General features: G+C 40.4%; 1 protein-coding gene across 2 annotated transcripts in view; it reads left to right on the plus strand.

Moving 5' to 3' along the window:
* Positions 1-3,550, plus strand: part of LOC101718722 (disintegrin and metalloproteinase domain-containing protein 32) — a 117,325-nt gene extending 113,775 nt beyond the window's left edge. For both annotated transcript variants that reach the window (XM_087217355.1, XM_021236779.2), the window contains one exon: positions 2,418-3,550. The gene's annotated coding sequence lies outside the window, so the exon portion shown is untranslated. The remainder of the gene's footprint in view (positions 1-2,417) is intronic.
* Positions 3,551-26,758: the final 23,208 nt, after the last annotated feature.

Consider the following 26,758-nt stretch of genomic DNA (forward strand, 5'->3'; position numbering starts at 1 on the left):
GAGATTAGGTGATTTGGATATCTGACAGATAATTGACAAAAACACTTTCTCTTTCTTGGCAGACTCATAGGGAGTGAGGTACCTGGGAGGCTTCTTCTCTGGGCAAGCGCACGAGCATCTACATGTTGTTGTATGGTGGAGCCTCAGGGATGGGTTGCTCCATTAGATCAGCTGATAAATTTGAGGACTTTTGAAGCTCAATTTAGACAATTTTCCATACAAATATTAGTGGGAAAGGACCTGGCTCTGGACAGCAGAAGTCAGGACAGTGTGGGAATTAAAATGCAGGACTGTCTGAGAATGACAGTGTTATTAACAACCTTGAGGTCCTGAATAAACCACTATGCCCAGTAGCCTCTGTACTAGGAGAGAGGGGACAACATGGCTAGGACAAGGACGGGCCTGTGATGAAGGAATTTCTAAGTAACAGGCTTCACTTCCTGTCAGACCTGGTGCTACTGGAGAATTTGGGAAGAAATTTGTTGCAGCCAATTTCTATGTTTTCAGGGAAGCAGAATGAATGTGACTGACAGTTGATTTTGGGGATTATATGGGAGCAGGGAAGGTGTCTAGAGGGGCTGGCAAGGGCCTTCTGGGGTCTTAAAAGTAGAGGAAAACCAGCCAAGGAATCTCTTAATTGAGTTCATTATGTTTCCTGAAATTCTCAAGGAAACTACCTTAGGGGTATCAGAGGATCCCCCAGGTGGCCAACACAAATTTAAATCACCCTGGGTATTTGAGTCCATTTGGCATGTAATGAGCAGGTGTCCAAAGGCTGGATGCTCAATCATTATTATTTTGTGAAATACAATACTTATTATGAATTTAGAAAGGGTGTTTTTGTTGACTAGAGTTACAAGAAAAGTGTCTTGAGCCATAAATTGTGCTGCTTTTGAGGGCTACTTGGAGTCGGCTAAGACTGGGCCCTGTGGCCCATTTATTGGGAGAGTCCTACGAAGCTGTATCCCCCAAGGACTATGACTCCTGAGACTTCTGGGAGGCCACTAGCCACCTTGAAATACCCTTGAAATAGCTGGATCGAGTACAGTACTCTCATGTTTACATCTTTTGCGGGTCAACCTAAGCAACTGAACATTTCCAGTTGCAATTCTTGTGATGGCCACAAGATGTCCCTATGAACTCAACGCAACAAGTTGGTGCTATCATGCATCCCTTGGATGGACCTGAATTTAGAATTCTGTCAAAGGCTGTCCCCAAGGCATTTGCCCAGCCTACCTCATATATTTTTTCATTCCTTTTTACAAACTTGCAAACACAATCAATACAATCAGTATTTGAATAAATATTGCATGTATGGGGGGGAGAGAGAGAGAGAGAGAAGAAAGAGAGAGACTGAGAAAGAGGGAGAGGAGAGGAGAGGAGAGGGCAGGAGAGAATAATCTTAGTCCAGTCTGATGCTTAGAATCCCAGCACTTTGGGAGGCTGAGGCAAGATGATGCGAGTGTTAACCATGCCAGGGTAGGTAATTAGTGACTTAGCAAGATTCTAACTCAAAATAAAGGCTGAGGTTGTAGCTCAGTGTGAAAGCCCTGGGTTCAAACCCCAATATCTCCCCAAACAATCATTACAAAATTGAGATTAGGTCATTCTGTTTTTAATTTTGTGAAAAGTGTCCACAGCAACAGCAGTATTTCACATTTCCATCAGCGATACACCTGAGTGCCAGTTTGCCAGCATCCTTTCAAGTTTTTGTTTTCTGTTTCACTTTTTAAAAAAATAATAGCAACTAACTTATTGGGTATGAAGTAGCATCTCATTGTAGTTTTAATTTTTAATTTCCCTAGTGATTAGTGATATTGGGTTTCTTGTGTGTATATGAAGCTGATGTTTAATGGGTGTGGAATTTCAGTTTTGCAAAAGGAAAAGTGTTCAGGAAGTGAAGAATGATGGTTGCACACTGTGAATACAAGCTGTGACTTAGGAATATATAAGATCACAACCCGAATATTAGCCAAGAAATGAATTTTTCTATGTTAATTCTCTTGTCTTTCCTCATTAAGGTAATTGAACTCCATACTGATGAGGAAAAAATTATGACTAATCTTTCATTTAATCTCCCTACATCAGGGTTTTTTTCTAAGAAACAAGAGTTCAAAATTGAATAAATAAATTTGTTTTTATTGCTATTTCATGGTTTTAATTTTTGTCTGACTGATACTTAAATTATAAATCAATAGTAATATAATAATAGCATACATTTTATATTTAACTTTTTATTTAGACTCCTTGGACCGTTTTCTAAGAATAAAACCTATGCATAACGAAAGATTTGACTTTTGACTTTTAAATGTTTGTTTTGATCTGAAACTTAAGATATAAACCCGGTAGAGCTAATTAAAAATAGGCAACTGCTCCTGAACATAACGTGAATTTCCATTGTTTTTCCTTTGTCACAGGAATGCATCCACTGCACCAGAAAGCTACCACGTGGAATATGAAGACTGCCAAGGTCGCCAGCAAATGGCCTAAAGAAGAAAATGAGCTTTATAACCCTAAAGTCCCGCCCCAAATACAGTTTATAAAATAAAGCTGTGAGTCCCCGGAGCAAACTGATGGGTCAGCCAGGACCGCGGGCTGGGTGGGGGGCGGGAGGAACCAGGCTCAGGACCAGGAACCGCAGCCCACGCTCCGCAGGACCAGGAACCGCAGCCCACGCTCCGCAGGCCCAGGTGGCAGCCCTCATGGTCACGGCGCGGGGCCGCCTGGGGTTCAAGCGTGTGTGTGCGTGTGTGCATGTGTGCGTGCAAGTGTGTGCTTGTGGGCACATATGTGTGTGAGAGTGTGTGCGTTGTGTGTCTGCACGCTTGTGGGATAGGGCTGGGTTTAATATATGCTTCAAGAGAAGTGCTACAGGTTGAGAAGCTGCAGAGAATAGAATGGTTCATTCTAACTGGGTCAGTTGGGAAAGCTTCCAGGTATAGAACATACTTAAACTGAACCCAAAAACATGAGGAGGTCATCAATACTATTCTTCAGTTCATAGCAAGCATGCTTTATTATTGCCTTGTTTATTCAAGTTCACTTCTGAAATCCTTTCAAATCCTGTGAATTACTCTAAATTTCCTTTAACATGAGACTCCAGATGGTAACTGTTTCTTTGCTACATGCCTTGAAAGGAGATTTTTCCATCTGGTTCACTTTACATATACATATTGCACATCCTAACTGAACCATGCCCTACTGAAAGCAAATGTTGTAGCATTATTTCTTGATCCTCCACCAGAGCACCTGCTAGGGTGGGGAGACTGTTTGTCTCTACACATTTCATGTGTTGGAAGCTTGGTCCTTGGCACCATGATGTTGGTCCATGAAGCCTTTGAGAAGGGGGTCTAGTGGAGTCACATAAGTCACTCAGGGTACGCTGACAACAGGGAGGCAGGACCCCAAGTCTCCGGAGATGTCATCTCCCTGTCTTGCATGTGCCGCTGTCATCTGGCATGAGGGTCTTACAAGAGCTGAGCTGATGCCCCTACCATGTCTTTGAACCTGTCCTTACTATGTCCAGACCTGTGAGTTAAACCTCTTTTCTTGAGAAAGTTAGCCTGTCTCAGGTATTTCATTTCAGTTAGATAAGACAGATTAATATAGTAACTAGGACAGCACTGGGCACTTAATGTTTAGAAAACAAGAAAAGAAAGCAGATGCCAAATGTGTGGCAATTTGATTAATGTTTGTGTAGAGTAGATTAACTTCATTACTAAAGAATCTTGAAAGCTTCCTATTATTCTCAGGTGAGAAAACCTAATAACTGATAGAATATACTTATCTTCAACGGAACTATTTCAAGCACACACAGAAGGATAGATTAAATTGTGTTTGGCTGGCAGGCCTACATTGAGACTGCTTTTTTACCTGTTTTCACTTCTGAGCTTTTAACTGGAATCATGGGATTAACGTCATTAAATAATTTAGTTTATTGGGAAAATTCAACATTTGGAAAGATGATGAAAAGAGAAGTAAAAGCTGAAAGTGTTCAAAATTATTAGACTGAAATAGTGAATGTACTAAAAAGCAGTGAAAATACGGGACGCATCAGAAATTAAGTTACTAGAGAACAGCAAGGAGCCATCAAAGCCATTAAAACATAAGACTCTGAGGTCAAAGACTTATAAGGTTGAAATGACAAAGAGTTTCTGACTGCCTCGCTATGGGAGACATAACTGAATATCACTTTCATGAGATTAAATGTGTGGAAAACAGTTCTTTCCATGGAAAGGGTAACACTAACTAATGTGAGGCTAATCAATGTGTAGCAGTAATTTCGCAAATAGAATCACTGTGTAAAAGTGCGATAAGATAGAGTTACAGAAAAATCTATGTAGAGGGACGATGGAGCTATCTGCAAAGAAAGGACAATTCAGCAGACAAATGTCTGGTGGTTTAGATTAGGATAGATGCAGGTTTTGTAAGGCCCAAAGCTGATACAATCTGGGGACTAACTTTAAAAACTGCAGTGTGCATGCAAACTTTGGTATAGGAATGAATATTTATTGATAGGAAAAGAAATCACAACAAAAATATAAATATGCAGATATATTTACAAGTAACCAGAAAAATATAACAAAGCAACGAAAGTCCTAATATACCTATATGATATCTTCTCTGCACTTTTTTGGGTGTGCAATATATGACTACCTTCCCATGTGACAGACTTATTTAGTTTTGTTTTTGAGACAGATTTATGATGTTGTTCAGGCTGACTTTGAACTCCTGGGCTCAAGTGACTCTCCTGCCCCAGCCTCCCTAAGTATCTGGACTGCAGGCACATCGTATACACAAAGCTTTCTATTTAAAAAAATAATAATAGTCTGTATACAAAATCTAGAAACAATCTTTTTTTCTTCAGTGTTACTGATCAAACATATTTCTTATTGATAGTTTAGAAGAGTTTCTGCTTTTTCACTCATGTAATGAGTGAATAATTGATACAGTGATTAGGATAATTGTCAGGTTTGGGAATATGTTACCAAGTGTCTTTTATACATGAACTATTATAAATGTAGTTGTCCTTTATAGTACTGCTAGAGGCTTAAGCCTTACAAATAGGAAATCTGATAATTCTATTTTTCATAGTTTCCATCAAAAAAGACAGAAAGCATGTTATTTTCATAACTGCATGTATTGCTGTTATGCTTTATATCTAGGAGTGCCCCCAGAGCTCAAAGGTGGGGCTGCTGGAGGGGATTGGATCATGGGGGTTTGATATTCAGCAGTGGATTAGTCCACTAATGAATGTACAGCTAAATGTGACTTGGGAGGTGAAGCCTGGTTGAAGAAGGTGGGTCACTGGGGGCATCAGTGGAAGGGTCTAGCTCCCTTCTTCTCACTTAATCCTTCTCTTTATTTTCTGCTGCCCTGCCATGAGCTGTCTCTCCTCAGCCATGTCCCTCTGCTATGCCTTGTATTGAAACCACTACAAATTGGGCCAAAATAAACCTTTCCTGCTTATAGTTGAGGGTGTTGGGTATTGTGTCTCAGCAATGAGAAAGTAACTAAGTCAATTGCTTATGAATATCTTAATTACATGAGGCATTTTTTCCTAAGCATTATAAAAACAGAATTCTCTACTTATAATTTTATCTAGGAAATGATTGGAAAAAAATTCCCATGGCATAGCTTGTAATTTAAGCATTTCACACTTCTTTCTCTTTCACTACATACATGTCTCCCTGTGGGCATTTTTATACTGTGATGCAACATTCTTATCATGAAACAAATTATAGTTTTGGATGGCTGACAATAACTTAACTAATCTGAAAAGTGATTGGGAACCAAAAAGTATGTCTCACTAAGCCCAAAATAAAGGATCTCCAATAAACCTACCCCTAATCTCTCCCCCAGTGTTTCTGCCACTCCAGTGTAACATAACAGACACAAAAGAAGATGTAAAAATGGTCAAACTTAATATATTATTCCTATGTTTGGTTTTTCTGTTTTACAAAAACATAATCATGTGAAAAAAGTGACAGACTTCTCACAAGATGATGTCAGTGGGGTTTCCTGAGAGTTAATGGTAGATATACTTTTACTCAGAAAAATATGATTGCAAGGATAGTATACAGTTTTCTCTCTTTGTCAAATGTGTGAAAAATTTATAGAAGATTCTCCATTGTAAAAATTATAAAATTCAATATATTAAATAGGAAAGTGGATGCATGCTTTGTTAGTATTGCCATAATAAAACATTACAAACCAAGTAGCTTACTCAACTGATAATAATTTTTTCACATCCTCTGGAGACCAGAAGTCTAAGATCAAGGTGGCAGCTGGATGGGCATCTTCCTGGCCTCTCTCAGTGGCTTGTACATGGGCCTTCTCCCTGTGTCTTCCGTGTCCTTTCCCCATGTGCATGCATCTCTCTTGCCTGTTCCTCTCCTAGGAGGACACCAGTCCTAATGTAATTAGGGCCTCACCTGTATGATCTCATTTAACCTTAATCACCTCTCTAAAAGCCTCATCTCCAAACACACTCATAGTGAAGATTAGAGCTTGAATATATGAATCTGGGGAGGAGGTGGAGTCTGATCATAACAGTGCAGAAGATATAGGCTGGCTCATGGCCAGCCATGAAGCAAACATTCATCAGCCACCACCAGGTCAAGATGTAGAGCATCACTATCTCCACAGTGCATACTTTTGTACACATATGGCCCATGAGTTTCCTCTGATCATATCTTTCCTTACACTAGATGCATCTGCTTGCACAATTTTTGTGGTACTGATTTTCTGTAGTCTGACCACCAATCTAAACAACTTTATACCACAATACCACATGGGTCAATCTACTTTTGAAATTTGTGTAATAAAGCTGGGCTTCTAAAATATTATTTGGAGTCTTGGTTTTTCTGCACAGTTTCTTCTGAGAGTCATTGTAATGTATTTAGTTTGCTCATGCTGTTCAAGGACAAAATGTCAAATATTTAGACTGAGGACCATGAAGTCCCCGTCACAATTAATTAGTTCTGCCATTGTAGGGTGAAAACAGCACACTCATACATAAACAAGTGGATGTGGTTGTTAGACTAAATCTTTATTTACAGGAGCCAAGGATATAAGCTGTAGTTTGTTGGCCTCTAGTATATAACAACTTTCATGCACGATACTAGTTATTTATAGTTTCTTCCTATTTCCCTCCATTGATCTCTAAGATTTAAAAACTATTAATGGTATTTCAAAATAAAATTAACTTTTGAATTGGTCGCTTCTTGGACATAGTTTTCTTCTAGATTAGTAGTATTTTTCTTTCCGAAAATTCAAGACATTTCATTATCTCCTGACTTCTACTACTGGTGCTAAAAGTCAGTGACAAATCTGTTGCTCATTGAAGGATGTAACTCATTTTTGTGTTTAAGAAATTCTATTTGTCATTTATATTCTGTACTTATATTGGAATATCTTTAGATATTAGAATTAAAAATATAAATTTTTGCTAGAGATTTATTGGGATTCTGGAATGTCTTTCACTGTTTCTCAAAATTTCTCTGCTATCATTTCACAACTGACTCTGCTCTTTTCTCTCTCTTCAGAATTCTGATTATATATATTTATATATGTTTTTCACTTACTTCTCTCTTAACTTTCCTACCATGTTTCCTTCTTTTTACTTTTTTGCTCTGATTTCTATACAGTTTCCTCTGACTTATTTTCCAGTTCATTTGTTTGCTCTTCACTATATCTTATTTGCTTTTAAGTCCATCTATTAGGTTATTCTGCTTCAAAGGTGATGATTCAATCCTCATTTCCTATATTTCTGTTTGGTACATTTATTAGTATGCTAAATTTTTATAGTTTCTTTTCTTGTCAGAAACTGCACATAAGCTTTTTTTCTTTGTGCATAGCATAACCTATTTTTATAGTCTAAGTTTTATGAATAGTCGATAATTCTAATACAAGAAACATTGAAATCCCAGCACTTGAAAGGATAGGGCAAGAGGATCATTGCAAGTTCAAGGCCAGCCTGGGCTACATAGCAAAACGCTATCTCAAAAAAAATTGATAGACTTATTAGTGCTTTTGTTTTTGTTTTTGTTGTTTCTTGCTCATGGTTTCCTTTTTCCTATGTGTTTAATTATATTGTCTTTGAAAAAATTTCTTGAATGTTCTTTGAGTTCCAAGAGAAAGAAACATTCCTATGAAGGATTCCTATGAGAACTATCTGTTTTCAAACACTTTAGACTAAATTTATGAAATAAAGGGCTTGTGGGTGTTTTTTGTTTTTGCTTTGGCCACTCTGGTGATCTGAATTTGACTTCAAATCTCCAAGGCCAACTTTCATATACAATGTCTTAGGGGCAGTTTCCCCTCCTAATAGCTTACTTAGAATGAAGGCAACTTCCTTAGAAATTGCTTGGGGTTTGAGGACAGAAGCTGCCATGTTTTCACCTTCCTGCAAGAAGATGACACTGGGTCTCCACTCAGTTTGCAAAGGCTGTCTCTTTAGCTGCGTGACCAGGACACTGGGCCTCCTTTCCATAGCTATGATGTACTTTAGTGAAAAGTTTAGACAAACACTCCCAGAGCAAAAAGGCCTCTGCTTTCCCTTGGTTCTCTACTGCCTTCTTTCCCTGACTTATCCTGACAATTCCTTTCTACACATGTTCACATCTTTAATACTCGTAGGAATTTGAAAATTTTTATCTAAAATTCTATTACTGAGGTGTTCTGAAGTGGAAGAATTCATTCAAACAATTGAGACTAGAAAGGAAAATTTGAAAAAACCTTGTGGGCGACTATGGGCTTTTTTTTTTCCCTTTGGCTTTTCTTCTGTATTTTGGAGTTTAACTAGAAATGATCCTTGAATTTTCCCCATTATGCTGAATTAATAATCTATCATGAATTGAGACTGCAAAAGTTTAAGTTGAAAACATAATTCTTAGATTTGGCTCTACTTTAAAAACTCAGTACCAGAAGCTAAAACACCAGTGATTTTACACTGTCCATGGTGCTGTTCTGGTCTGCTGGGTAGAAGTGGTAGTGGTGAGTGCTGCTCAAGGTGCCCAGAGCTTGCATTGCTGAGCTTCTACCCTCATCTGTCTTTCTTCTGCCTCCCAGCTCTGCTGAACACAAGTTAAGGTGAAAAGCAGCCTTCTCCTCTTTCCCTTGTCAAAGGCATATGCTGCTGTCTGGTTCCAAGCCCAGAGAGGTAAGCAGGCCTTGTCCTGCTCTTCAAAATTCTCAGAGAACTTTGGATTTAGCACCAAGATAAGAGAACCAGAAAACTCTCATGTTTTCACCAGCAACTAAGTACAAGTGCAATAATGTCTTGTACTGTACAAGGGATGATCAAAACATACAATGAAAGTTTAAAATTTTTAAATAATTACAGTAAAAGTTACATTGCCATTAACCCCCTTTAAATACACCTCGTTTAGAACAGTCTTATCTATCATTCATGCCACTTTCTGAAGCCATTTTGGAAGTCTTATTTGTGACCATCTGTATGAGGCCTGATCAAAAATAAAGTGAATGCTGCTGCCAAGTGCTGTCCAATGGAAAGGCAGGCTAATAAAAACATTACAGTGTGTCCTCATTCACTTCATTCACCAGTTCTGGCACCATGCCATTTCTGGCTCTTTCCCAACATGTTTTGAATCCATTCAAGATATTGAACTAGCCACTAAAGTAGAACTAAAGACACTCATAAAACAGAACTTCCAGAACTGCTTCAGAGAATGACAAGAATAATAGGAAAATGTGCTCAAAGTGTGGGCGGATATTTTGAAGGAACTTAATGGCAGAGTGTCTCTTACTGTAATGATTTTTTTAAAAATTAAGCATTCTCAGTATTTACTGATCATACCTCATGTGATGGTTCATTTTAGGAACTCACTGCCCCATCTGAGAATCTCTTATACCTGAGAATCCCCATGTGCTGGCAATAGGACTCTGGTGTCTCTTGTATAGTTTCTGATCAAGCAACTGTGACACTGCCTCATGGGATGACAGCCCCAGCCGTTGCCACCAGCCAGTGTTATATGATAGTCAACCGGACTCTATCTTGAGCCTCACCACCGTTTTGTGCTTGTGGTGGACAACATACCCAAATCCCATATCCTGTTTGGCAGAAAACTTGCTGCAGCTGCAGGAAGTTTTATAGCTCACCTAGTATGTAAATCTTCCTCTTGGTCCCCACTAGCCTGGAATAGTTCTGCTTCTGCAAAATTCCACTTGCACTCCCCTTGAGCCCTCTCCAACTGAAAGCATGATTTAAAAGGAGAAACCAAACTGCTTCTCGGGGCCTAGAGTTCTTTCCAGGCACTACCCTCTCTCAGTTGCCAGCTTCAAATAAACAGACTCAAATCTGACTCAGAGTGTGGCACATCTGTATAGTTCCAACTCACTTGGTTAGAACAGTTGGAGGCCCCAGGGAGATCACCAGCATGGGTGGACTCACCTTGCTGTGGTCTCTCCTATCTGTGACAGCAAACTATAGGGGAGGTGCCCCCTGAGACATTTCAGGGCCCCATAGTTTCAATGCCAATACTGAGGGGACTGCAGAGATGCCTGAGACACCGACCAAATTTCCTGGAGTTCATCTGGTCTGGTCTGAAGGTAAGGATCCTTCTGGTTCTTGAGGGGAACAATAGTCCTTGATGAAGGCATTCCCCAGGCCCCTCCTAAGGTCAGGATTCTGACTGAGGTGGCCCGCTGGTCTGGTCTGGTCTGACTGCAAGTCAGCCAATCTGAGAGATCCATGGGGAAGGGTTTGGAATGTTTTAACCTCTGAGTGGCTGTTGTATGAACAGGTGAGTGACTGTAATGGGCAGCACAAAGTATAGGCTGTCCCATCCATGCCCCGCAACAAAGAAGGGGACTTCTCTCCCCCTTGGAGTTACAGGGTCTGAGTGAGGTCATACTGTGATTCTGTGGATGCATCTAAGGAAGGCCAAGTTGCTCTTGTGAAGATAAATACACCTTAAAGCCTGGAAGGTCTTTAAAATTCCTGAGAGGCCCCAGGCAAGTCAACTGAGTGGTTCCTCCCCACAGAGGGACACCCCCTTCCTTAGTCACCACATCATTTAAGGGTGCACCACATAAATACTAAGGTTTTTCTCTATGTCTAGATGCCCCCATTGTCACTAAACACTCAGAACTGTTTTATCTCCTGCCTGCCCTAATTCTCTCTACCATGGGGTCATCATCCTCATAACCTGTTACACCCTTGGTTTGCATGCTTAGAAATTTTTCCTCAGGATTTTCTGATGATTATGGAGTGAAAATGTCAAAGAATAAACTTTGCACGTTTTGCAAACTTGAGTGGTCCTCTTTCAGTGTTGGGTGGCTCTCTGAGGACTCCCTTGACTCTGTCCTGGTTCAAGCAGTTTGGAGGTTTGTTACGGAGTTGTTGGAGAGTTGTTACATTGACTGGTTTAACCACTGGTTAACCTAGTTAACCTAGTTTAACCTAGTGCAGCACCCTCCTCCATGGCTAAAGTCAGCACCAGAAAGGCCTATTCAAAGTTGCTTGTTTCCAAAAGCTATTGTCCCCCTTGTGGGTGAACTCCAGAGAGGCAGAAACTGGTCCTGCAGCAGTCAGATCCCAAGGAAGTCCTCCCCATCCACCTCTGTATAACCCTAGTCCACACCCTCTCCTGTCCATCCAGATCCACCTATCCCGACTTCCTAGTTTCTTCCTCTACTTCTTCCTTTACCTCTCCCCCCATAAGAGAGTGTCTCTGATCTCAGCAGGAGGTCACCAAGTCCAGAAGATGCAGTCCAGAGGCTCTCTTGCCTTTGAGGGAGACTCCCACCTCCCAGTGGGCCAGGACTGGGAAGCCGCCCATTCTGATGCATGTCCCCTTCTCAATGTCTAACCTCTATGACTGGAAAACCCAGAATCTACCATTCTCTGAGAAGCTCTAGGTTCTGATTTCCCTGATTGAGTCAATCTTTAGGACTCATTTACCAACCTGGGATGACTATCAACAGTTGTTATGGATCCTGTACACTACTGAGTAGCAGGAAATGCTTAGGGTTGAGGCTAGAAAGGTTTTACTGGGAGGACATTTGGAGGAGAAGGCCCATGAATTGCTGAAACAGGGCTTCCCCTCAGAGTGCCCTGAATGGGATCCAAATTCTTCAGCGGGGAAACAGGCTTTGATCACATTTTACCAGAACTTGTTGAATGAGATCTGGATAGCAGCTTAGAAGCCCATAAATTTGTCTAAAACCACTGAAGTAACACAGGGACCAGAAGAGTCCACTGCTGTGTTCCTGGAGAGCCTCTGAGAGGCCTTCTGGGTTTACAACCCATTCGACCCCTTGGCCCCAGGGAAGAATAGAGCTATAAATCTGGCCTTTGTAACCCAGTCTGCATCCAATATTATCAGGAAATTATAAGAATTAGAGACACTCCCAGGAATGAACATATCTCAGCTGTTAGAAGTAGCTCAAAAGGTGTTTGACAATAGGGATTCTGAAAAACAAAAATTGGCCACAGCCATGGCTGAACAGTCAGCAAAGAGGAGGCCAAAATCTTAGTGGCAACCATCAGAAGAGACCTCAAGAAACCCAACTCCAGGAAGCCCAAAGGACAAACACCTCAGAAAATGGGGAAACATCAGCCACTGGGCAAGAATCAAATATGCCTAATGAAAGGAGGAGGGGCACTGGCAAAATAACTGCCCCCACAGACACTCTGCCAAGGTACTATTCCTCTCCACATCAAGGGGAAAGAAAGATTCAAACCGAGGGAGCCAGGGGTCCTTCTCTCTTGGCCCCCGGGAGCCCATGATAAATGTTAAAATAGGGGGCCAATGGGTCCATCTCCTGGTGGACACTGGCACCTAGAAGTCAATGTTAAAAATTCCTCTGGGAGAGCTTTCATCACAAACCATTCTCATCCAGGGGGCCACAGGAGCAGTCCAAAACTGCCTGCTCATGGGTGAGTGAATGGTGAGCCTGGGATCAAAACAAGTCATTCACTCTTTTCTGGTGATACTGGACTGCCCATTCCCCTTACTGGAATGAGACCTCCTTCACAAGCTAAGGGTCACCATTTCTTTCACTCTGACTGAAGCTCAGATGTTACTCCCTTCATATCAACTGTCCTTGACCACTGCCCTGTCTGAGGAGTATCTCTTCTCAGGGTAAGAAAACCCAGAGGAAATAAGCCACAAGGATCTACTGGACAGGCTTCAGGTGTAGTTCCTTAAAATATGGGCTGAGACCAACCCACCAAGTTTGGTTGCTCATCACTGTCCAGTGATAGTCAAGCTCTTGTCAACCACCACACCTGTATGAGTGAGACAATACCCTGTCTCTCAGAAGGCAAGACAGGGGATAGCTCCTCACATCAAGAGGTTGTTAGACTTTAGGGTATTGACTCCCTGTCAGTCTCCATGAAACACCCCATTCCTACAGTACAGAAACCTGGAACATCAGTTAACAGGCCAGTCTAGGACTTGAGAGAAATTAACTGGTGAGCAGTAACTCTGCACCCTACTGTCCCTAACCCATATACCCTCCTGAGTTTGCAGTCTCTGTGAAAGATTTAAAAAATGCTTTTTTTCAGTGTGCCCCTTGGCCCAGCTAGCCAGCCTATGTTTGCCTTCAAGTGGACTGACCCAGTTTTCCATGACTCCTGCCAGCTCACCTGGACCCAGCTGCCTCAAGGATTCAATAATGCTCTCATCCTGTTTGGTAAGGTCCTCCAGAAGGACTTGGTGAGTTTTAAATCCCACCACCTTAACCTCGCCCTGCTTCAATATGTGGCTGATCTGTTATTAGCTGCTACTAGTTATTCAGAATGTCTACAGGGGTTGTGAGAGCTTCTTTAACCAATAGAGGAATTGGGGTACAATGTCTTGGCCAAGAAGGCACAACTCTGTGTCCCCAAAATATCATACCTGGGCTATGGAATCTCAGAAGGAAGAAGAGCTTTGCTCCAGGCCAGGAAATGGGGCATCTTCCAGATACCCACACCAACTACCAACAAATTGGTACAAGAATTCCTTGGTGTAGCTGGATACTGTCGCCTATGGATACCCAGGTTTGCTGAGATAGCATGGCTCCTCCATTCTGCCATGGGAGGAAATCAATCCCTAGAATGGGGAACAGAAGAAGAGAAAGCATTCCAGGATCTCAAAAGAGCTCTGGTATCAGCCCCGGCTCTGGCGTTGCCTGATGTTACCAAACCTTTCTATCCTTTTATTCTTGAGGTAAGCGGAATCACCAAAGGGGTACTAACACAGTCTTTGGAACTCTGGAACTGCCCCATAGCCTACTTCTCTAAAAGATTACATTCTGTGGCCTCAGGATGGCTTTCATGTCTTTGGGTGGTAGCTGCCACAGCCTTATTGGACAAGGAGGCTGATAAGTTGACCCTCAGACAGGTCCTAGTCCTAACCGCCCCTCATTCAGTAGAGATTCTTCTCAAGAGGGTTACTAACAAATGGATGTCAAATGCCTGCCTCACTCAGTATCAAAGCCTCTTGCTCTATCAGCCTCGAATAATCTCAGCAGGGCAGGTTCTCAATCTGGCCACACTGATGCTGGATGATAACCCCAACACCCCAATTCATGACTGTGAGGAAGTGCTGGACCAGACCCAGGGGGGCCAATTGGACTTAACAGACACCCCCTTGGAAGAGGCCAGTGCCACCCTCTTCAGAGATGGAAGAAGCATGATGGTAAGCAGGGTGAGAAGGGCAGGGGCTGCAGTGACTACAGTTGATCAAGTTATTTGGGCCTAGCCTATGCCTGAGGGGACCTCAACCCAAAAGGCAGAACTGATCACCTTGGCCAAGACCTTGAGATGGGGAAAGGAAAAGAAGATAAATATATACACTGACAGTAGGTATGCCTTTGCTACTCTACATGTTCACATGAGCATATACAAGGAAAGTGGGCTCCTGACAGTCACAGGAAAACTGTCAAAAATGAAGAGGAGATATTGTCTCTCCTGTAGGTGGTGTGTCTTCCCAAGAAGGTGGCTGTCATTCATGTTTGGGGTCACCAAAAGGACAATACATTCGAGGCTAAGGGAAATCAACTTGCAGATCATGCAGCCAGAGAGGCATCCCTGAGGCCAGAGCAGAACCCTTAGTCATCCTGGCTACTGTGAATCCACCTCCCTCTTTGCTTCTGACTAGTCCCACTTACAATACAGATTAAGATAAAGAAGTAAGCTGGCTGCAAGCAAACAAAGATCCCCAAGACTGGTGGAAATGTCCAGATGGTTGAATCTACCTCCTCCAAGCATTAGGACCACAGCTCATCCAGCATCTGCATTTGGTCATGCACCTGGGCAGCTCCAACATGGGAAGCTTCTAGCTCCAAGTTACTGCTTTTCAAAGTTGCTGGAACTGGCTCTCCAGGCCTCTCTCAGGTACCCAACCTCTGTACAAGTAAATCCCTACAAGGGCCTGTCTGCACCTCTCGAGGGGATCAGATTCTGGGATTGGAATCCTGGAGAACACTGGGAAGTGGATTTCACAGAGATCAAACCACCAGTGGGTGGCTATCACTACCTCCTGTTTTTTGTAGAAACCTTCTCAGGTGGGGCAGAGGTCTATGCTACTCAGTGGGAGACTGCCACTGTGCTGGCAAAGAAGCTACTTTAGGAATTGATTCCCAGACTCGGACTACTGGTGTCCATTGAATCTGACAATGGCCCCACCATTGTAGCCTCTATAACTCAATCAGTAGGGCACTGGGTGTAAATTGGAAACTCCACTGTGCCTATTGATCCCAAAGCTTGGGACAAGAGGAATGGATGAATTGGACCCTAAAATCTACTCTGACCAAATTGACTTTGGAAACTGGTGAAGGGTGGGTCAGCCTGCTGCCTTTGGCTGTTCTTAGAGTAAGGTGCCACCCTTATAAAGCAGGCTTTACCCCTTATGAAATTATGTCTGGAAGACCTCCTCCCCTGCTACCCAAAGTCAAAAGTGAGGTACTAACAGAATTTTCTAACCAGTCCCTGTTAAAGTATTTCCAGTTTCTCCAACAGGTTCAGAAAACTGTTCACTCCCAGGTATGAGCTACTCAGCCCGTGCCCAGCTCTATGCCATGACATCCATTCCAGCCCAGGGATACTGTCTTCATCAAGGCTTTTCAGAGTGAAGGACTGACTCTGGCCTGGAAAGGACTCTACACAGTCAACCTCACAATGCCCTCAGCTCTCAAGGTTGATGGAATCTCAATGTGGGTTGACCGTTCTCATGTTAAGCAGGCAAAACAGTGGACTGCTGAACTGGGACCCGACCCTTTAAAGCTAAGACTAGTCTGGTTATGATTGTGACACTTGTCCTTATTGTCTTTGGGCTGATGAAACTGAGCTCTGGGGAAATGCAACAAGGAGAGAGGTACTCTTTTATTCTCACCTCCTTTAGCTTGGGAGAAATCCTAGGTAATGTTACTTTTGGTACCTTCTGTCCCTGGTAACCTCTTAGGTTGCCTGAGGTCGACCTCTATAAATTGGTTAGGAGAGACTCGGTGGGGGGGGGGCTATCAGTTCATAGACCTGGGAAGCCATGATGTTTTACCTGTGCCCAGGATTCAATCCATTTGGACAGCAGGGCTGTGGGTTCCCAATGGATTTCTATTGCCCTAGTTGGGGCTGTGAAAAATCTCCTCCTATAGCAGGGGATCAAATGCCACCAATGATTTCATAGTATGGAAACATGAGTGCCAAGTCTTGACCCTGAGGCAAAGACCCTGGGACTTTAAATGGGCCATGGGATAGAACTGGGGCTTCCTCTTCTAGCTCCCCAGAGGACTAAGTCCTAACTCTGGGGCAATCATTACTTTTCAGATGTAGTTGCTAAGCTGGGCACCAAGGCAGCTGATAGAACCCTTAATGGAAGTAACGACCCCTTGCCTGAGCCTCAGCCTGTTATCCTACCCTCAAAGCATCTGCCCCTAGCTACCAGTAAAGCAGACCCCTCACACATGCTGCCTCCATCCATGATATGTCAAACCTAACTCAGCCAGAGGTGGCTCAGGTCTGTTGGCTCTGTCTAAAAGAAAAGCCTCCTTATTATTTGGGTGTGGGAGCCTTAGACCCAATCAAAACCTTAAGTACTGTCTCAGCATGCACCTCTCCAAAGCCCTCCTTGACAATTGGTGAAGTTTATGGGAATGCAACCTGTCTGGCAACTTCTTCTTATAAATCGCATTTCCATGCTGTGTGTAGTCAAACCTTTACTCTAAAAACCTCATAGGCTTATTTCTTCCCTAATGGCACTTAGCTAGCTTGTACCTCTGGGCTCACTAGTGTGTCAAAACTCCTGAGAGAGTTACTAGACCTGAGGTCTTGTGCATCCTGGTCCGAGTTCTCGCTCAAGTATATGTGTACAGAGGACCAAAAGAATGAAATTTCATAGCACCCCCAGAACTACTGTACAGACAGAAACAAGCAGCCCCCATAGTCATTCCAATTTTGTTGGGGTTGGAGCTGGCCAGTTCAGCAGCACTTGGAACTGCTACATTGGCCAGAGGAGAACTTGAACTCTCACAGCTTTATCAAAACAGGTAGACACTGACCTAGGGAGTCTGCAATATGCTGTTGAGACTCTTCACTCCCAAGTAGAGTCACTAGCTGAGATGGTCCTCCAAAATTGAAGGGGACTTCATCTAGTGCTTTTGTCACAAGGGGGATTATGCACTGCTCTAGGGGAGGCACATTGTTTCTATGCCAAAAAGTTCGGTGTAATCCAAGATACTCTTCAAATAACAGCTCAGTATCATAATCTGTTCAATTGGAGTCTTTGGGTAACTATCTCATCACCAGACTAGCTGGTCCCCTCATCCTGCTTTTCCTCATGCTCTTGATTGGCCTCTGTATTCTTTTTTTTAAAATTCTTTTATTGGTGCATTTTAGGTATACAACACAATTACATTTCTCATTGGGAATTGTACCTTTACATGATGCATCTTGGTTCTTATTTTTTTCCCCATTCCTAGCCCTCCCTTCACCCCCTCCACCCTTCCCTATTTACAAATACTTTATTTCCATTTTTTCCATTTCTCATATTTTTTCATTTCCCTTCTTTCCTTTCCCCTGTCTCTCTCACTACACCTATGTCTTTGGACCTTTTCTTCCTATTTTGCATTGTCGATTATTCATTCTAATCATTGGTACATTTTAGGTATACAATATAATGACATTCATCATTGGAAATTTGCACCTTTACATAATCTCTCTTTGTTCTTATCTTTCACACTTCCCCTGCCCTCCCTTCAACCCCTCCATCCCTCCCTATTTATAAAGACTTTGTTTCCATTTTCCATTTTCTCATATTAATTCCATTCCCTTCTTTCCTTTCCCCTACCCCTCCCACTTCACCTTCTCCTTTGCCCCTTTTCTTTCTATTTCACATTATCTATTATACCTTTTAGTCCTTATTTATACTTTCAGTTTCTCACACTAGAGAAACTATTCAGTATTTATACATGTGTGTCCTATTTATTTCACGTAAGAGTATCACCTCAATGTGCATCCATTTAGCTATAAATGTCTCTAATTTCTCATTTTTATGGCTGAGTATTATTTCATTTTATAAAAAAACCACATTTTCTTTATCCAGTCTCCAGTTGATGGGCATTTGGGCTGCTTCCAAGTTTTAGCTATTACAAATTGTGCTGCTATGAATATGGGTGCACATATATTACTGTGGTATGATTCTTTTAATTCTTTGGGGAAGATACCCAACAGGGGAATAGCTGGGTCAAAAGGGACTTCCATTCCTGGTTTTTTGAGGTATCTCCATACTGATTTTCACAGTGGTTGCATCATTCTACACTCCCACCAGCAGTGGAGCAGGATTCCTTTTTTCCCCATAGCCCCACCAGCATTTTTTATTGGTTGATTTCATGATAGCAGCCATTCTTTCTGGTGTGAGGTGGAATCTCAGCACTGTTTTCATTTGCATCTCTCAAATGATCAGTGATGTTGAACATTTTTTCATATATTTATTTGCTGTTTCTATTTCTTTGCCTGAGAAATGTCTGTTCATTTCAGATGCCCATTTTTGGGTTGGGTCTTTAAATTTGGGAGGTATGATTTTGCTCCATTTCTTTATATATTCTAGATAGTGGAACTGGGTCTGAGAAACAACTGGTGAAATTTTTTTTCCTACATTGTGGGTTGTCTGTTCACACTGTTTTTTGTTGTTGCTGTTGTTGTTGTTGTTGTTTTGGTACTGGGGATTGAACTTGGGACCTTCCACTTGTGAGGCAGGCAGTGGAACCACTGAGCTAAATCCCCGGCCCTAACACTATTGGTGGTTTCTCTTGCTTTGTAGAAGTTTTTTAATAAGGAGAGATCCTAATTGTTGATTGTACGTGGTAGTTCATGTGCAACTGAGGTTTTGTTCATAAAACATTTTCCTACACCAATGTCTTCAAGAGTTCTACCTAACCTCTCTTCCAGCCAGTTTAGTGTTTATGTTTTAATATTTAGATCTTTAATATACTTCAATTTTAGTTTAGTGCATGGTGAGAGATATAGGTCTAGTTTTAATCTTTGGCAAATTGAAACCCAATTTTTCCAGCACCATTTATTGAAGAGGTGATCTTTCCCCCAGTGAGGGTGTTTGGCTCTTTTATCAAAGATGAGATGGCTGAGTGTGTCTGGCATTGTTTCTGCATCTTCTAATCTGTTCCACTGGTCCTCATGTCTGTTTCTTTCCAGTACCATGCTGTTTTTATCACAGTAGCTTTGTAGTACAGTTTCAAGTTGGGGAATGTAATACCTCCTACCTTGTCTTTGTTGCCTAGAGTTGTTTTTGCTACTCTAGGTCTCAACTTGTTCCAAATGAGTTTTTGCATTGCTTTCTCAAGGTTCATGAAGTATGCTACTGGAATTTCAATTGGGATTGCATTGAATCTGTATAGCAGTTTTAGAAATATGGCCATTTTCAGTATGTTGATTTTTCCTACCCAGGAGCAAGGAATGTCTTTACATTTTCTGATATCCTCTTCAATCTCTTTGTTCAGAGTGCTATAGTTTTCAGAGTAGAGGTCTTTGATTTCTTTCATTAGGGTGATTCCTAGGTATTTCAATTTTTTGGATGCTATTGTGAAAGGAATTGTTTACCCCCTTTCTCTCTCAGTGAGTCTGTTGTTCCTGTACAGGAAAGCTATTGATTTTTTTGTGTTGACCTTGTATCCAGCTACTCTACTGAATTTGGTTATTAAGTCTACATGACTTTTGGTGGAGTTCATGGGGTCTTCTATATAGATTATCATGTCATCTGCAAATAGTGACAATTTGACTTCTTCATTTCCTATCTTTATTCTTTGTATTTCTTTCTCTTGTCTAATTGCTATGGCTAATGTTTCCAAAACTATATTGAACAGGAGTTGTGATAGTGGACATCCTTGTCTTGTTCCTGATTTTAGTATGAAGGATTTCAGTGTTTGACCATTTAGCATGATAATGGCTGTTGGTTTTCCATAGATAGCTTTTATCAGATTGGCGTAGAGACTGTCTATTCCAATTTTTGTAGGATTTTTATCAGGAATGGGTGTTGGATTTTGTTGAACACTTTTTCTGCATCTATTTAGATGATAATATGTTTTTTGTTCTTGACTCTATTAATATAGTATGTTACATTTATTTATTTGTGTATGTTGAAATATCCCTGCATCCCCAGGATGAATTCCACTTGGTCAAGGTGTATAATCTTGATGATCTTCTGCATTCTGTTTGCCAGTATCTTATTAAGGATTTTTGGATCTATGTTCATTAGTGAGATTGGCTTATAGTTCTCTTTTTTGGTTGAGACTTTCTCTGCTTTGGGGAATCAAGGTGATGCTTGCTTCAGGAATGAATTTGAGAGCATTGCTTCCTTTTCAATTTCAACGAAGAGTTTAAAAAGTACTGGCAATTGTTTCTCTCTAAATGTCTTGTAGAATTTAGCAGTGAAGCCATTGGGTCTGGGCTTCTCTTAGTTGGTAATTTTTAATTACATTTTCAATTTCATTGATTAATATTAGTTTGTTTAGAATTTTTAGGTCTTCTTCATTCAACGTTGGTAATTCATATGTATCTAGGAATCTGTCCATTTCCTCTGTGTTTTCTATCTTATTGGCATATAAGTTCTTGGAGTAGGTATTGATTAACCACTGGATTTTTGCTGGGTCCGTTGCAGTTTCACCCTTTTCACTGCATGGATTTGGGCCTTTTCTTTCCTTTTTTGATGAGATTGGCTAAGGGTTTGTCAATTTTGTTGATTCTTTTGAAGAATCAACTCTTTGCTTCATTTATTTTTTTGTATCATTCTCTTAGTCTCCATTGAATTGATTTCTGCTCAGATCTTTATAATTTCCTCCCTTGTATGAGCTTTGGGTTTGTCTTTCTCTTCTTTTTCTAGAAGCTTGAGGTTCAGCATCAGGTTGTTTAATTGGGTTCACTCTTTTCCTGATATGTGTGTTCAGTGCTATGAATTTCCCTCATAAGACTGCTTTTATTGTGTCCCATAGACTCTGATGTGTTGTATTATTATTTTCACTTAATTGTAGGAACTGTCTGATTTCTTCTTTAATTTCCTCTGTGACCCATTGGTTATTCAGAAGTGTGTTGTTCAATTTCCATGTGTTTATGTAATTTTTACGGTTTCTTTTGCTATTGATCTCCAATTTCATCGCACTATGGTCTGATAGTATACAAGGAATAACTTCAATTCCTTTGCACTTAGTTAAACAAGTTCTATGAGTGAGTATATGGTCTATTTTGAAGAAAATGAACTTTTAAAGAACAAAGTTTTATTTTGGCTGTTTCAGAGGTTTCAGTTTATGATTACTTGGCCTACCTCCTCTGGGATTGTTGTGGAAGCATGTGCTGGAAAAGGCCTATTCCTGTTATACCCAGGGGGCAAAAAAGACAGGAAAGGGACAGGGTCCCAATATTACCTTCAAGGACATTTCCCTAGGGACATAAGTTCATTCATTAAGTACCACCTCCTAAAGATTTCACCATTTGGACCAAGCCTTCAACACCCGGGCCTTCAGGGAACACAGAAGTTCCAGACCATGGCACTAAGAATAAAAATGGATAGCTTGCCCTGGGTCTCTAGGTTATTATTCTGAAGGCTCCTGTGTTATGTCAAACCATGATTAAATACATTTCTCTCTTGTTAACCTGCCCTTTGTTATAGAAGGGTAGCTAGGACTCTTTATGATGGACGGGAAAGAAGAAAGCCCTTCACCTTTCTCCTACAGTTCCAAACAAGAGGATTTTGTTGATCTGAGAGCCTGAGGCAAAGGAAGACTGCTATGAATTTAAGCCAGTCTCAGCTACATATTGAGTTCAAGTCTGAACTACATAAAGAGATACTGTCTCAAAAAAAGTAAATATAAAAAACAAAGAAAGAAACAGGTGAACTTCCAGGAAGATGGAAGCAAGTAGCAAGAAATCAGCCTCCCTAAGATTCAGAATCCAGGCACTGGAAAATAACAACTTTGGGAGGAAAAGAAAGAGGAAGATGGATCCCTGGAACACAGGAAGGGTCTGAGGGAAAATTGGAGCCCATGGAGAAAGCAAAGAGACAGTCCTCAACAAAAAAAAGGAAAGGGGCAATCTGCACTTTCTCCCTGGTTCCTGGCCTGTGGAATGAGAGAGGAAGATTGAATCTACAAAGACACAGTGACGGTGGGTAACTACAGAGGCCTCCAGAGAAAAACTCATCAGAGGAACAGCAGTGGATGCTATGCACTACAATAGCTGATGAGTGACTCCAGGCTAAGTGACTGCTGGGTCTCCCTGGAGAGGGTGCTTGGTTCGTTGGCATTTTAGGGAGGAGCCAACTGAACTCAAGACGTAGAGCATCCATGGGTTGGCTTCATCTCAGGGCTCACACTGTTGAAATTTTACAATGACTAAATGAGGGACAACTGTAGGAAGTATCCAGGGTCAGGGAGCTGTGGTCAGGGCAGCAAGAGATACCCAGAGTGTTGTAGGGTGAATGACTTAGGCCCCAATCTTACAACCAGCCAGGGTCAGCCTGAACTTCTGTGGATTTGAAAGTACTAGACCCAGGGCCGAGGATTTAGCTCAGTGGTTCCAGTGCCTGCCTTGAAACTGAAAGGTCCAGAGTTTGATGCCCAGTACCAAAAAAAAAAAAAGAAAGTACTAGAACCAGTAACCTATGCTAATCCTACTGCAGACTTGTTGGGACGATCCAACACAGATTTGGGCTCTGAATGTTTCCTCTTTCTGCCAGTGACAACAGAGTCACATCTTGAATTGAACACTATCATAAAACTGTTGGCTCCAGAAGATAATCATAGTCTTGAAATCACAGAAAAAAATTTTTTTTCTTTGATTTATTTTTTCTGGTTCATTTGTGTGGTTTTAAAAAATTATTTGGTTTGTGTGTGCAGGTGTGTGAACATTGTTTTTAGCTTTTTCTTTTGTTTTGCTTCTGTGTTTGTTCTTTCCTTCATTCTTTTTCTCCTTCTTCACCAGTTTCCTAGGGCTTGTACTTCAGCCTTGATTCTAATCTCTTTATCTTCTTTAAGTTCTCTATTTTTTCCTCTTATTCCTTTAAGATTCTCTCCCCTTAGGGTACAATCACTTTACTAAGTTGATATTTACTGTATATAATTTTCTGATTTGCCTTAGATCTTCCTATGTAACTATAAATTGTTCTATTGCTATATTTGACAAATTAATAGTTATCATAGTTTGTCATTTCCTAGTCTGTGCTTGATGCTGTTACTACTGATTGTACTTCTTTAACCAATGTGATATAGTTGTTGTGACCAACTGATCTTCCCTGTATGCTAATAACTAGATTGCTTGGGGGTCATGAACAATACTGTAGTCCAGTACCAAACAAACAGCAACACTTCATCCCTAATAAATTGAAGAGGCAGGATCTTCGGACAGACTCAAAAATCAAAACTAGCTATGCTTAGAAGACATTTTTGAAAAGTAGTCATTTCCTGAAGAGGTTTCCATACTAGTAATAGAGTTACCTACCATAAGTAATTTATAAGCCTCAATGTAGAAACAAATTTTTAAAAATAGAAAATGAGAAAACATGGAAGCAAAAGGTAACCCATAATCCTCAACTCACCTAAAGCAAATAAAGGGAGCATTGAGGGGAAGAAATCAAAAACCTCCAAGCTGAATTTTTTGAAATGGTGGTAATAGAAGTAATAAAACAGATCAATAAGTCCCTTGACAATAACAAAACAGAATTAATTAAAGAGATGACAACCATAGTGAAGGAAAGGATTAGAAAATGTTGAATAGATACAGATAAACAAATAGGGGGACTTAGGAAAGATATGGAAACCATGAGTGCCCAACATAGAAAAGAACTTGATTGAATAAAACAGACAAATAAAAATCCATAAGATTAAAAATTCTACTGAAAGTATATGCAGCAGTCAAACAATGTGAGGATAGAAGATCAGATCTAGAAGACAGGTTTGTGGTTGGTGATCAACAAATGAAAGATCTCTGAAAAATAGCAAAGAATCATGAAAAATCAATCCCAAAGCTGCTAGATAATGCAAAGAAGACTAATATAAGGTTAATTGGAATTGATGAAGAATCGGGAGATAGCAAAAAGAGATTACAATCTTGTTCACCTAAGTAACAGCAGAAAATTTTCCAAGCATGGAAAAAGAACTTGAGATACAGATAAGTAAAGCATATAAAACTCCAAATAGTAATAATAAGAAAAAACAACACCAAGGCATATAATAGTCAGGATTCCAGAAATTCAACATAAGAACAGAATATTAAATGCTGTTAGAGAAAAGAAACAAATAACTTATATTAAAAAACCCATCAAGATCACAGCAGACTTCTCAGCACAAACTCTTAAGTCAAGGAGAACTTGGAGTGAAGTATTTTAAGCCTTAAAAGAAAACAATTAAAGAAGAAATTGGACAGTTCTATAATTAAATGATGCCTATGTGACATATTGGAAGTTATGGGATGCAATGAAAGCAGTCCTATGAGAGAAATTTATAGCAGTGAATTCCCATATCAGAAAAACATAGTGAGCTCAAATTATAAAAAACAATTAATTAGAAACCTCAACCTTATAGAAAAAGAAGAGAAAGTCAAGCCCAAATCTCATACAAGGGAGGAAATTATAAAGATCAGAGCAGAAATTAATGCTATTGAGCTGAGGCAGGAGGGTCACTGTGAGTTTGAAGCTAGCCTGGGGTACATAGTGAACTCAAGGTCAGCCTGAACTACATAATAAGACCTTGTCTCAAAAAACAAAACAAAACAAAATCTTGCATTAAATCTGTTTCTCTAGTAAGCATTGGCCAATACATGAAAAGAGTAAAGAACTGGGTGTGAGGAAACAGAATGGAGTGGCAGGATCCTGCATCAGGAGAGCTTGGACACAGACCAGACATGCTTTTATGTGAGGTTAACCTTTGTTCAGGAGGGCTGTGTGCTGGCTCTGAGTGTGGGTGGTGCAGAATTAAGACATGAGAAAAGAAGAAAAGCTTAATCAACATTTAATTAATAAAAATTTTGCTAACAAACACTATTTTTTTGTGTGTGGTACCGAGGATTGAACTTGGGTCCTTGCGCTTGCGCAGCAGGCAGCCAAACCACTGAGCTAAATCCCCAGCCCACAAACACTAATTTTTGGAGACATTCAGTTCAGCTAATCAGTAATAAGGAAGAGTTGAAATTTGATGGGTTGACATGTAGCCTCACTGTAGGCAGATACATACTTGTGAGTTTTATCTATGTAATAGGAGGAAGGCTGTTTCTTGCATTAAACCATTGTCTAAAAGAGAACAAACAGGAGGATTTCTTTAACTTTTTGAAAAACCAGGCGAATTTCTCTAAACTTTGAACTTATAGGGCTTTGATAGAGAGCAACATTCTCAGACTTCATCAAAATTAACGATACTTTAAAACACACACATAAACTAGAAGAAAGTATCAAATGATTTATCTGATAAAGCACTTAGCACAAAGAAAGAGTAGTTACTGAATTAAAGCAAGATGAGAAATTGGCCAGTTCAAAAAGGAAAAGAAATATTTGAATACATACTTTGCCAAAGTATGATACACAGACACATGAATAGATACATGAATGGAAAATAAGCACATAATAATATACTTGATACCATTAATCACTAGAGTAACAAATAAAGGAAGGTGGCTAGAGGTACCACTTCACATCCACTAGAATGACTATAATCAAGGAGAAGGATAATGAATTTTATTCACAAGGTTGTGGGGAAAAGTATACCTCACACATTATTGGTCAGAATGTAAAATGCTAAAGCTACATTGGAAAACAGATTAGAAGTTTCTAAAAATGTTCAACATAAATTTTACATACTACCCTGAACTCCTAGGCATTGACCTAGTAGAAATAAAAACCTCTGTTCCACAAAAACACTGACATGCATATTCATACATTATTCATTATTATGAATAATGAAGACAAGTCAAATGTTATTGAAGTGGTAAATGAACAGGTTAAGTGTGATATATCCATGCAGCAAAACAACACCTTGTGTTGCTGGATTACACAGATGTTTAGATTCAACTTTTGTGGAAATGTCACATATCTCAGTGTTAGTGGAGCATTCCTGTTTTACATTCTCATACTGATTTGCATTTCCTTGATCACTAATGACATCAAACATAGTTGTGTGTGCTTTTTTGGCCACTTTCATTATTCATATGGGAAAAATATTTTTTCAGATAATTTTTCCATTTCTTGTTTCAACTTTCAGGGGTTTTTAATTGAAAAAGTTTTCTGTGTATATATTTATTTATTTATTTATTTTTTGA

This window comes from Heterocephalus glaber, unplaced genomic scaffold (genome assembly GCF_053883595.1).
Source record: "Heterocephalus glaber isolate CG9 unplaced genomic scaffold, H.glaber_assembly_v1.0 deba00001461, whole genome shotgun sequence".
NCBI lineage: Eukaryota > Metazoa > Chordata > Mammalia > Rodentia > Bathyergidae > Heterocephalus > Heterocephalus glaber.